The following is a 12,699-nucleotide window of genomic DNA, read 5'->3' on the forward strand; positions in this document are numbered from 1 at the left end:
ATTCCCTCATCTAAGTCATTTATGAAGATATTGAAGAGTACTGGGCCTAAGACGGAACCTTGTGGTACCCCACTGCTTACTTCTCTCCATGTGGATGTGGTGCCACTGAGGACTACTCGTAGAGTACAGTTTGCCAGCCAGCTAGAGATCCATCTGGTGGTGATGTTTTTCTAGCTTACCAAGGAGTAGGTTGTGGTCTACTTTATCAAATGCCTTATTGAAATCTAAGTATACTATGTCTACAGCATTTTGCTGGTCTACTAGTTTAGTCACTTTGTCAAAGAATGAAGTAAGATTGGTTTGATCTGTTTTAACAACTGGCTACTAGTTATAAATTTGTTTGCTTCTAGTAGTTTGCAGATCTGTTTTTTTATTATCTTTTCTAGGATCTTCCCAGGTATTTATGTTAAACTGATTGGTCTGTAGTTTCCTGGGTCCATGTTTTCCCCTTTCTTGAAGATGGAAACCACATCAGACCTTTTCCAATCCTCAGATACTTCCATGGTGCTCCAGGATTTATGAAAGATGTGGTGCAATGGTTCTGAGATAACATCTGCCAGCTCCTTCAGAACTCTGGGATGTAATCTGTCAGGTCCCGGTGATTTATACTTGTCAAAGTCGGATAGGTGTTCTCTTACCATTTTCTTGCTTATTTTAATTTTTGTTTCTAGTTTGTCTTTTGCAGTGGTGTTTTTTTTTGGTATGTTGTGCTATAGTTTCTTTTTGTGTGAAGACTAATACAACGTATGAGTTAAGCAGTTCTGCTTTCTCCCTGTTGCCTGTTATTTCCTTGCCATGTTCTCTCTTTAATGGACCTACAGTTTCCTTGACTTTTTTCTTGTTGTTAATGTGTTAGAAGAAACTTTTTTTTTATTATCCTTGATTTCTGTTGCAAGTCTTTGTTCATTCTGAGCCTTTGCTTTCCTGACTTCATCTTTGCATGTTCTGGCTATCTGCTGCTTACTTATGTGCCACTCTTTCCATTTTTTGTATTTGTCCTTTTTTGTCTTTCAGTTTGTCGGAGAGATCTTTGTGCAGCCATGCTGGTTTCTTCTTGAATTTCTTGTTTTTCTTTTTCAATGGTATTGTGCTGGTCTGGGCTTTTATGATCGCATTTTTCAGAGTTTCCCATGCTTCTTATGTTGTTTTCCCCTTTAGGATTCCCATCCATGGGATCTTTCCTAGGTTCTCTCTGAGTTTGTTAAAGTCAGCTCTTTTGAATTTTAAGACAGTGGTTGTTTTCTATCACTAGTGTTTGCATTATGTTAAATTCCAGTATGTCACGGTCACTTTCACCCAAGGTTCCGGCAATTTCAATTCCCTCTATCACTTCTTCTCTATTAGTAAGGATTAAATCCAGTATAGCTTTACATTGTTCCCACCTCCACATTTTGGATGACAAATTTGTTGGCTAGGTTGGTTAGGAATCTGTTTGATCTCCTGCTCACTGCAGAGTTTGTCTCCCAGTTGAAGTCTCCCATTACTACTGTGGTATGCTTCCTACATACATTTGTTAACTGGTTGGCAAAGAGTTCATTTATTTCTTCTGATTGGTTGGGTGGCCTGTAATATACACCTATGGCAATGTCACTTTTTTTCTCTTTTACATTGACCCATACACATTATGGAGAGATTTTATCTTTGATCATGTGCATTTCTGTACATATGTAGTATTCTCTTTTTGTAGACCTGTTTCTTTTGAACAATATAACTGGCCCTGGTAATTTACCTTGAATAATTTCATAGCTGTTGCTACATAGTTATTACTGTGTTGACATGCATGTGCAATAATGGTGAAATATGCTTTTAGGACTCTGATAATGTGATTCTTTGCTTGATTGATCCAGTGAGTAAATGATTTAAAGTATCTACCTAGATACTTTAAGGTTGTAACTTGCTCAATAGATCTATTGTTAGGGTAGGCAACCTTGGCTCTTTTATGACTCATGGACTTAAACTCCCAGAATTCCTGAGTCAGCTATGCTCAGCCAAGATTGCCTACCCCTGTTCTAGGTAATCAGGGACATGAAAAACTTCCTGGAAAATAATAGAATTGTTATTTTAGAGTAATTGATCTTGCAGCATTCTCTAGGTCAGGGGTCTCAACCCTGGGCTGTGGACCAGTACCGGTCCGCACAAGTGAGCAAAGTTTCATCTGTGCATATGTGGGATTTAGGTAGTGTGTGAAATCATCCACCCACCTGTCCATAGAAAATTTGTCTTCCATAAAACTGGTCCATGGTGCCCAAAAGGTTGGGGGCCCCTGCTCTGGGTCAATAGAAAGATAATGCTTTAAAGCAGGCATGTCAAACTCGCAACGTCACGTGACGTCGCACGACGTATTGGAGCTTTTTCCCCATTGCCGGCAATGGGGTGGGCGTGGTTTCGTTGTGACACGTCCGGCCCACGGGCCGGCAGTTTGACACCCCTGCTTTAAAGCATCTAGACAACTCAGTGCAGTCAGTTCGGCATGCACAGCTCCCTGCTGCAAGCTCACCAATGCCAAATTGTTTCTGCCAACTCACTACCACCAAATCGTGGCAGAACAACTCAGCACAGCCAATTTGCTGTGGGGACAACTCGCCGCAGGCAGCCAGAGGGAGAGTATGGCGGGCAGGCAGGTGAGTAATCAGGTGGGCAAGGTGCAGAGTGCAGCGGCCAGGGGCTTCCCACTAGAGGGAGAGCTGAGGGGCAGCTGAGCAAGCAAATGGGTAGAGTTCAGAGCAAGTGACGGCAGTGGAGGTGTGAAAATGGGAGGCTCCCAGCTTCCGCTGCCTCCCCTGCTGCCTGCCTTACCCACTGCTACCACCACCGCTCTACCCACCTGCTTGCTTGCCTGCCTGCCCACCCTGCTCTTCCTTTGGATGCCCATAGCAAGTTGTCCCCATAGCAAATTGGCTGTGTTGAGTTGTCTTGCAATTACTTGGTAGCAGTGAATTGGCAGAGGCGAGTTGGCAGTGGTGAGCTGGCTGGGCCAAGCTGGCTACGCTGAGTTACCGCATTCTGTCTACCCATGTCCATCTGTGTTATGGAGAGAATAGCTGCACCATCAGCACAGAGAAGGATGGGAACCGTGGGCAATGGGCAAGAATGGGAAGTGAAAGCGTGATTTAGCAAAGACTTCAATCATATTATTAATATATAAATCAAACAATAATTTGGTAGAATGCAGCCTTTTTTTTACACCTTTTGGGATAGGGATAGGTTTAGTTAGATCTCCTTTACAATTTATTTATTTATTTTATTATTGTGAAAAAAAATCATTGTGACTCATCTACACTAATGGGGGATTAGGGTGGAATACGCATGACTGCTCCATATTTCACTAGCTAACTTCATCCTTTCCTTCCTCTTTACAGTATTGCAGGGGTGTCAAAATGCCGGCCCGCGGGCCAGTTGCATCATGTGGAGGCTGAGCCCATCCCAGCTCCGGCAAAGCAAAAAAAAGTCAGGATACGTCACGACACATCACGTGACATAGCGGGTTTGACACCCGTGCAGTACTGACATTCACTTCCTCCAAATACACAAATAGAGAACAATTGTACAGGTGTTTGCCACAGCTGTGAATCACATTTTAAATTTTCAGCACCATAATTATAGATTCACAAAATGTTTCTTGTGATTATGCTCTTTGGTAAATTGTACAAGCATAATACCAGGAATCCTTTGTTTTCCAACAGTGACATGTCATTTACAATGGCACGATTCATAAGAACAGTTAAGGCACATTAAGGTATAATGGAATTATTCCAAGAAAATAATGATTTAGACATGAATTGTTTGGCATTCCCTCACAACTCAATGTGTAACACACCCATACATTGAAAGATTTATGTTTCTGTTCTTTCTCCCTAAGAGATTCTTGCAGCTGAGAGAAAAACAAGCTATTTAAAAGCAAAATGATTACTCTGCACATTTACCATACTGGAAGCAGCCTAAACTGAATTAAAACAATTTACAAAAAGGTACTGTAGCAGTTTAATCAAATGCAAAGCTTTCATCCAATTATTTATTTTCTTTACAGATCAATCTGCATATTATAAGGCTATTCAGTTTAACTAAAAGAACTTGGGGAAATAACTTTTTAATTTTTTTTTTTAAAAACAGATCTCATTATCCAGTTACTCCTGGTAGCATGATGCCACAACAGTGTCTTGGTTTAAGACTGTAAACTTTTCTTTCCCTTTTTCTGCTAATTACATAAAATGTATAAGTAAGGTTTAGAATAAGATCTAAGAGTGAGATGGGCATATCTAAATAATAAAATAATAATAAATAATAACTTATTACTTACTATACTGCCTGGGCTGTGGTATAGATACCTTCATATTTTTAATGATGCTTTGTTTGGCATCGATGGCTAAGGCATCTTCCAGCATACAGGTGAAAAGATAAAAGGCATAATCCATCCATAATAGAATTGACTGAGGGTTCAAATCCAGAACATTCCTATATTCTCAGAACACCCAGCACCTCAAGAACTAAGAAATCCACTAATCTTACCATGGACCTTGGCACAATCCCCCAACACCAAGCTTACTTTCACTTTCTTTTTCTCTGTATCCTTGGACATCTGACAGACAGTTCCGTCTCCACGCACTTTTTTTTTGCTGGACGTCCGTTGATGAAATGCTGCATCATGGTTTTTTAATGCACCTCCAAGAGTCATTCAACCAACGGTGCTGCCAAAAGAACATTGTCTCATGCCATTTTCAAAAGACACCCCCCCCAAAAAAAGCAGCATTGCACTGACTTACAGCTTGTCTCCTGCGTTATTAAACATAATTTACATGAAGCTAAATGCTGCATTTCCCTTTAGATTGCTATCGCAGGAGTGCTCTTTGATCGTTTCCTGACCCCGGATTTTCAGTAAAGGTGGAGACAAAGTGTATGTTTACACAACTCCCTTCCATGCAGATTTTATTCATACGATCCAACTTGGCTACCATAACCCATAGCCTGATTACATCATGCTAGCACTCGTATACTGGGAGTCTACAACCCAATTGTTGTAAAGAGTAGGAAGCAAACTCCTCATTGCATCTGCATCACGTTGGGCATCAGGTAATCCTCCTTTAGTGACCACTTTGGACAGTGACTATTTGCAGTTGCAATGATGATGAAAAGTAGCCTTGCCACCAATGCCTTCATATACGACCTTCTCAAATCCGCAAAGCAAAGGAAAGTTGTAGTAAGATCATAAGAACAGTGGCAGTCATGTGATTTTTCACTTAGCAACCAACTGCTTTGTTTAACGAATGAGTTGCCAGTCCCAGTTGTGGTCACTAAATGAGGACTGCCTCTATTGTGGAACCTCTTGCCCTGGCTCCCATTTATTGCTGAGTGCAATTCAGTAATTGATTTTGACCTTTAAAACCACTTAATTGTAAAAGATTAGGACCCGGGCTCTCAAAGGGACTATTAATATCAATAAAGATAGGAGAAGGTATTTGAGATTTATTGGAAAGTTCTTCAAGGGCAATGTTTTCCAACATGGATAGTTTCCAAATATGGGGACTTCAATTCCCAGAATTCTCACCAGTAGAATGTTCTAGGAGCTGGAGGTCACATATCATCTGGGGTGTCCAGCAGGGAAACCCTACCATACCTCAGCTGCAAAGTCTGGATAACCTCTATGTCAGAGGTCCCCAACCTTTTGGGCACCAGGGACCAGTTTTGTAGAGAGAGGTTTTTCTGTGGCCCGGCGGGTGTATGGTTTTGTGTGCTGCCTGCATCTCGTGGATAGGTCTTTGCTTGTTTGTGCAAGCCGGTTGCTGGCATGCCGCGGCCTGGTACTAGCCCACGGACTGGGGGTTGGGGACCCCTGCTCTATGTGACCATTAAAGGCTACATTCCGATATCCCTTTGCTACCATCCAGTGGTATTCCCGATTTTTGCAAACTAGATAAGGTAAAGGTTCCCCCACACGTGCGTGCTAGTCGTTTCCGACTCTCGGGGCCGGTGCTCATCTCCGTTTCAAAGCCGAAGAGCCAGCGTTTGTCCGAGGACGTCTCCGTGGTCATGTGGCCAGCATGACTAGACGCCAAAGGCACACAGAACGCTGTTACCTTCCCACCGTAGTGGTCCCTATTTTTCTACTTGCATTTTTTACGTGCTTTCGAACTGCTAGGTTGGCAGAAGCTGGGATGAGTAACAGGCGCTCACTCTGTTACGCGACACTTGGGATTCGACCCGCCAAACTGCCGACCATCTGATCGACAAGCTCAGCGTCCTAACCCACTGAGCCACCACGTGTTCTGTACCAGCCTGCTACCGGCCTTGCAGAAAGGCAACCCCTGTACAAACGGCAGAGGCTGGAAAACGTCTGAGGCTGGAAAACGTCTGCCAAGTTTAATACACAAACAAACAACAGAACATGAAACAAGATATCGGAACTTTGATCCTCAAACGGAGCAAAGATATTAGGTGGTCCACATAATGTTCCTTCTTTGGCATTTTCCCCTAACTACAAGCTTGTGAGATTCACTGGGTTGAGAATGAATGACTGGTCCACAGTTACTCAATTCAGTCACTAAAGGCAGTTTTGAACTTGGTTCTCCTCTTGGTTAGGGAGATTAAACACAGTCTGTAACAATGAAAGGCAAATGAAGGGGAATCCACAGATTATCTCAGTTTCAGAAGACAGGTTGTTGCGTTGACTGTGAATTTCCCCTCTTTTTTCATTAATGAAAAATAAATGCGTGCCCAGAATTTCAGACATCAGCATGGTTTGCTTACAAATGCTGCCAGCTTTGTAATCTGAAAGGCAAAATTCAAAGGCAGTTAGGCCACTTCAGAAGTGATAACATAGTGCCCCTCCAAATATTTCTTTCAACTTTTAATCAGCATTGTCTCAGTTCCCACACTATTGAGTTACGTTGGTTGAGTTTCCATCCAACACGCTGTAAGGGCTCCATGTTGGGAAGCAAGGAGATTAAATTCATTCTTTAAAAGAAATTTGATAGCCAATTTTCACATCAGATGAGATCTGCCATATTCGTGGAATTTTACAGAAAGTCCAGTTGTTGCTATTTTTCTTCTGTTCCTAACCACAATGATGCCAAAATGGTAGAACTTGCTTTGAGACGTCACAGTGCAAGTTCTACACTTTCATAATTGCATTGTAAGATATGCAAGCACAACACAACCCACCAGCGCCTATGTTGCTAGACATGTTCAGCAACAGACCTGTAAAACTGCTACAAAACAGATGGCTGTAAATAATGGTTCATTCACAAAATACCCAAAGGGTCCTATGAAACTCCATTATTAATTGTTAATTATACTGACCATGAGCTATGCCAAAAAGACCTTTTGCATAAGCCACTTACCCATGGTTAATTTAAATGTGGTTAGAAACTTAAGTAATTTTCTGGGTTTGTAAGGCACATTGAATCATAAAATTAACCACATGGACTGGATTTGCACAACACACTAAATCTAATGTGGTTCAGTGTGTTGAGCAACAGAGCCACAGAGTTACAATAAAGCTTTAAAATCAAATAAAATACAAACTACACCATTGAACCTAGCCCTGGTTGAGGGTAGGACTCAGTGCTTGTTGCATCCAAAGCAATGAGCAAGACTAAAAAGAAATAAATAGTATATTTCCTATCGCTTTGTCAAAATTTAATCAAATCAATGGGCACATAGAAATGATCGGTTTAAAAAACTAAGGACTTAGTTGCATTTTCACAGCCAGCTCCTCCGCACCCCAGCCAGCAATTAATATGTTTTTGACAAATAGATATTCAGATAAATAGACAACACTTGTCTCTACCAATTGAGGGATTGGGACCAGTGACTTCCTGGAAATTCTAGCACCATAGTTTCTGGAGAAAGCTCCGTTGATAAGAATCAGAAAACAGATGCAAAAAAGAAAGAAAAAATATTAGCCACTGAAAGGGGACTTTGATACTGTGGTACAGAGACCGAAGATATGATATATTTCTCAGTGAATAAATCATGCATGCAAGGTATGAAGGACTGGGAGAATTAAGGGGATTTTAGTTAAGTAATCCAATGGAAAATCCCAAAAATAGCAGAAACCAGATGCAGCTTCTGTTGCTACTTAAGTATTACTGACTCATGGGCAACGTTAGTTCAGCTCCTCCTTCTCTGCTCTTTATTCCATCATACAGCACGTCATTCCCACCCACTCAACTCGGTAGCTGCCCTATTTTTATTATTATTATTATTTTTTAATAGGCTGGCTTTGCAACTTCTTATAGCAGGAATTCGCTTCGCTGGCACTAGTTGTGGCTGCCTCCAGGGAAACTGGTACTGTAGGTTAAGGTTGAAATACACTCAGGCCGCTATGCACGAAGCCAGTTCCCCTGACATCTTTTTTTTTAAAATGGTTGTTGTTTTACAAGCAGAGAAAAGAGAAAGTAAAACCTGCAGCAGTTATTGTTTCCTAGAGCAGCCACAGTTTCTGAGCAGGAGCCAGGAAGAGTCCCTACCACTCCACCCACAGAACTTACCGTCAACTGAGCCTGGAGTGGGAATTGAATAGTTTGGGTTCTCCCTGGTAGTTGTATCAGTGTTGGTGGGTGCAATCCTCAATCAGGGGATTTTTTTCTTTTCTTTAAAAGGAATTCAAGCTTTTAAAAATTGCACAATATAGTACCGCAATTGGAAGAGGGGCAGAGTCAGTTGGCAGGCTTCCAGTTCTGCAAACCTAGTGGAAAGATTTAAACAGTAGGCTATAGTGTGTGTTGGGGGGGGGAGAGTATTGTGGTTGAACGTGGTCCTACGTCAGTGGTACGGGAACACGACCTATCAGTTTGGCTAATGCTTGCACCTTTTGCCTGAATGGATGAAGGGTATTTAAAAACCAGGCAGCCTAAGCACTGTTTGCAAGTCAGCACAATTAAATTGCAGGCATTACATTAAAAGAAACAATATATATTTATTTATTTATTTATTTATTTATTTATTTATTTATTTATTCGTTTTATATACCGCCCTTCTCCCGGAGGACTCAGGGCGGTGTACAGAGCAAAGTAAGTATACAATAAACCAACAATAAAACAAATAAAACCCCAGATCTACAAATAAAATATATGTCATGCAGGTCGCTGGAAAGATTCAGTGTTTAGGGCAATATAGATTTGGTGGAGAATAATACATCCAGGGTAAAGAAGGGCAAAGATTTATGTATGTATATACCCATCAAGCTACTGTATTTCCTTCTGGAGATAAGCAATGTTATTACAGTGCAGAAAAGGAGTTAGTAGTAGTAAGCTGAGCGCCAAAGAATTGAGGCCTTTGAGCCATGGTGCTGGAGAAGACTCCTGCGAGTCCCTTGGACTGCAAGGCGATCAAACCGGTCAGTCCTAGAGGAGATGAACCCTGACTGCTCTTTAGAAGGCCAGATCCTGAAGTTAAAACTCAAATACTTTGGCCACCTAATGAGAAGGAAGGACTCACTGGAGAAGAGCCTAAAGCTGGGAAAGATTGAGGGCAAGAGAAGAAGGGGACAACAGAGAATGAGGTGGCTGGATGGAGACACTGAAGCAGTAGGCGTGAGCTTAAAGGGACTCCAGAAGATGGTAGAGGACAGGAAGGCCTGGAGAAACGTTGTCCATAGGGTCGCGATGGGTCGGACACGACTTCGCAGCTAACAACACAACAGTAGTAAGCCAAAGAAATTAAAGGTGTGAGGTAAGGAAACAAAAATGCAGCTAAATCTTTCATTCTATTACCTCTAATCATCCTTGTTTCTTTGTGTATACCTCTTCGTGTATAACTTGACTTTTCTTCTTTAAACATAACGCCTTTTGAAAATCTAATAAATTCTGTCACTCTAGCTTCCTTTCCAACAGAATTCATTTTCTTCAAAATGGCAGACTGTGTTCTCCTTCCTCTGCTGAAGCCACACAGTGTTTCCATGAGGCTTACCAAGGAGTGTGTTTGTTATTATGAACCGTTGCATTTAACTCAAAATTTTTAATTTATGGCAGTCCATTCATAAGTACAGGTTGTAAGTCAGATATTCTTAACCCAGGGATTGCCTATAATCATCTACCAACTTTCGCGCATTCATTCATTTCATAACAACCTGCTGAACAGCAAAAATCTGTCCTGTACAATCTTTGCCTGGCATAAAGCTACATTCTTGCAAAAGCAGGATTTATAACCAAGTACAAGGTCATTTTCCCCCCTCAGTTTAGTAACTAAGGAATAGAAGCTCCAGTTGATGGAAATTCCACAAGCAGCATCAAAATCTTCATTCCAAGAAATGCTGTTAAAATAGACCGAAAATGCGTAAAAAGAAATCCAGCATATCTAGTATTTAAGATCTGAATTTGTGGAGATAGCTAATGCTTGCTTGCTGGCTAATGAATGTACTTCCATGCTCACACACACAAAGCCTTTGCACATCCTCATTTTCTCTCCCACACCGACTCAGGTTTCCCACACACAAAATACAGCCTATGGCCCTGGTGGTAGAGTGGTCAGAATGCAGGATTGCAGGCAAACTCTACTCACAAATTTTGATCTGGAGTTCGATCCTGATGGGGCTCAGGTTGACTCAGCCTTCCATCCTTCCGAGGTCAGTAAAATGAGGATCCAGATTGTTGGGGGCAATATGCTGACTTTGTAAACTGCTTGGAGAGGGCTGTAAAGCACTGTGACACGGTATAGAAGTGTATGTGCTATTGCTGTTGCTGTAGCTGTGCTTTCATACACATAATCCATGTAGACATTATTGTACCCAAAGCTTGGCCCAATATAAAATGTATTATATAAATTCAATTAAATGTTCAAATTGGTTGCCATTTTCTTATAATCATTTGTTTGATGCATGACATTTGAACATTACCAGTACTATTTTCTCCAGGAAAAAATATATTGCAAATAGCCTATGGGACCTGACTTTTGGTATACCCTGTGTATCACATTCTTCCAAGCTAGTCCATAATCCCAAGATTGGTATAACACTTCCCCCCACCCCCGGCCCCCCACCAACCCCCAGGATTGGTACAAGGAACTATCTTTACTTTCATCCACTTCCAGCATCGACTTAAATCCCTCTTCCTGCGTATTGCAACAGAATAGTAACTCAATGGTTCTGAGAAATGAGTAAAGTAACATTGTACGGTTCACAAGAGAAGGGGCTTAACAGTTAGGTAAAGGTAAAGGTTTCCCCGCACATGTGTGCTAGTCGTTTCCAACTCTAGGGGCTGGTGCTCATCTCCGTTTCAAAGCCAAAGAGCCAGCGCTTGTCTGAGGACATCTCCGTGGTCATGTGGCCGGCATGACTAGACGCCAAAGGCGCACAGAACGCTGTTACCTTCCCACCGTAGTGGTCCCTATTTTTCTACTTGCATGTTTACGTGCTTTCGAACTGCTAGGTTCTTCCGTGTTTCTTTCAAATGCAGACGAACGCAGCGCCTCCCCGTTTGGAGAGCTGCTGTGTTTGTGTTTCTTTCAAACGTGGACAAACGCAGCGCCTCCCCGTTTGGAGAGCTGCTGCGTTCATGTTTCTTTCAAACGTGAACGCAGCACCTCCCCATTTGGAGAGCTGCTGCGTTTGTGTTTCTTTCAAATGCGGACGAAGGCAGCAGCTCTCCAAACGGGGAGGCGGAGGTTTGGAGAGCTGCTGCCTTCCGCGCAGCTCTCCAAACCACCACCGCCCCGTTTGGAGAGCTGCTGTCTTCATCCGTGTTTGACAAAGGCAGCAGCTCTCCAAGCGGGGCGGCGGAGGTTTGGAGAACTGCTGCCTTCCGCGCAGCTCTCCAAACCTCCACCGCCCCGTTTGGAGAGCTGCTGCCTTCGTCCATGCACGTTTTGCCTTGTTCTACGCATGCGCGTGCACATTTTGCAGCTCCCACTTTTTTGTGTGTGTGACAGAACCGGTTCCGAGTGGCTCTTTTGCTGTTTCAGGTTGCTGACCCTTGTTCTAGGGCAAGGCTTTTCAACCAGTGGTATGGGTACCACCTGTGGAACATTGGCACCTGGCAGGTGGTACGCGACCATCCTAGAAAAGTGGTAGCGGGGGAGGGGAATGAGCTGAACTGGTGGCAGCACCGCACAAGCCTGAATGACAGAAGGCTGGAGCTGCAGGGGCTGTCAGGACTCAGCAGAGGCGCCAGGATCAGTGCTTCTTCGGAGCTGTCAGGGCTCTGTGGACGCGCCAGGATCAACGCCAGGCTCCAGCTGGAGCTCAGTGCTGATCCTGGCGCTTCTGCTGAGCCCAGAAGAAGCACTGATAAGCTGGAATCTTGCAGCATCTCCAGGGTCTTATGATTTATATTCAGATGCTTGGCAAATGATTCATATTTATGACAGCCACAGTGTCGCAGGGTCATGTGAAGTGACCAAAACCTGCTGCAACCACCCAGCAGACGGGGGGGGGGGGGAATAAAAACCAAACACTCCCCACCCCACCCCCGCTGCCAATCCTCAACAGAAATGCTCACAATGAAAATCTCGGACAGCAGGAAGAGCGCCGCCGGGTGGGCAGGCAGGTGTCTTGCTCAGCTGTGGTTTGGGGGGCACTTTTTTCAATTCCATTGTAACTTTGAACAGTCACTAAGCGAACTGTTGTAAGTCGAGGACTACCTGTACTTCATCACTTTTTTCCCTTTTTTTTGGTCATCAAGTTTTTGACACCTTGCTAGGCGACTGGTGGTACTCGGATGTTGCCATATCCTAAAAGTGGTGCAATGGGTGGAAAGGTTGAAAAGC

This window comes from Vipera berus, assembly GCF_964194415.1.
Source record: "Vipera berus genome assembly, chromosome: W".
In the NCBI taxonomy this organism is placed as follows: domain Eukaryota; kingdom Metazoa; phylum Chordata; class Lepidosauria; order Squamata; family Viperidae; genus Vipera; species Vipera berus.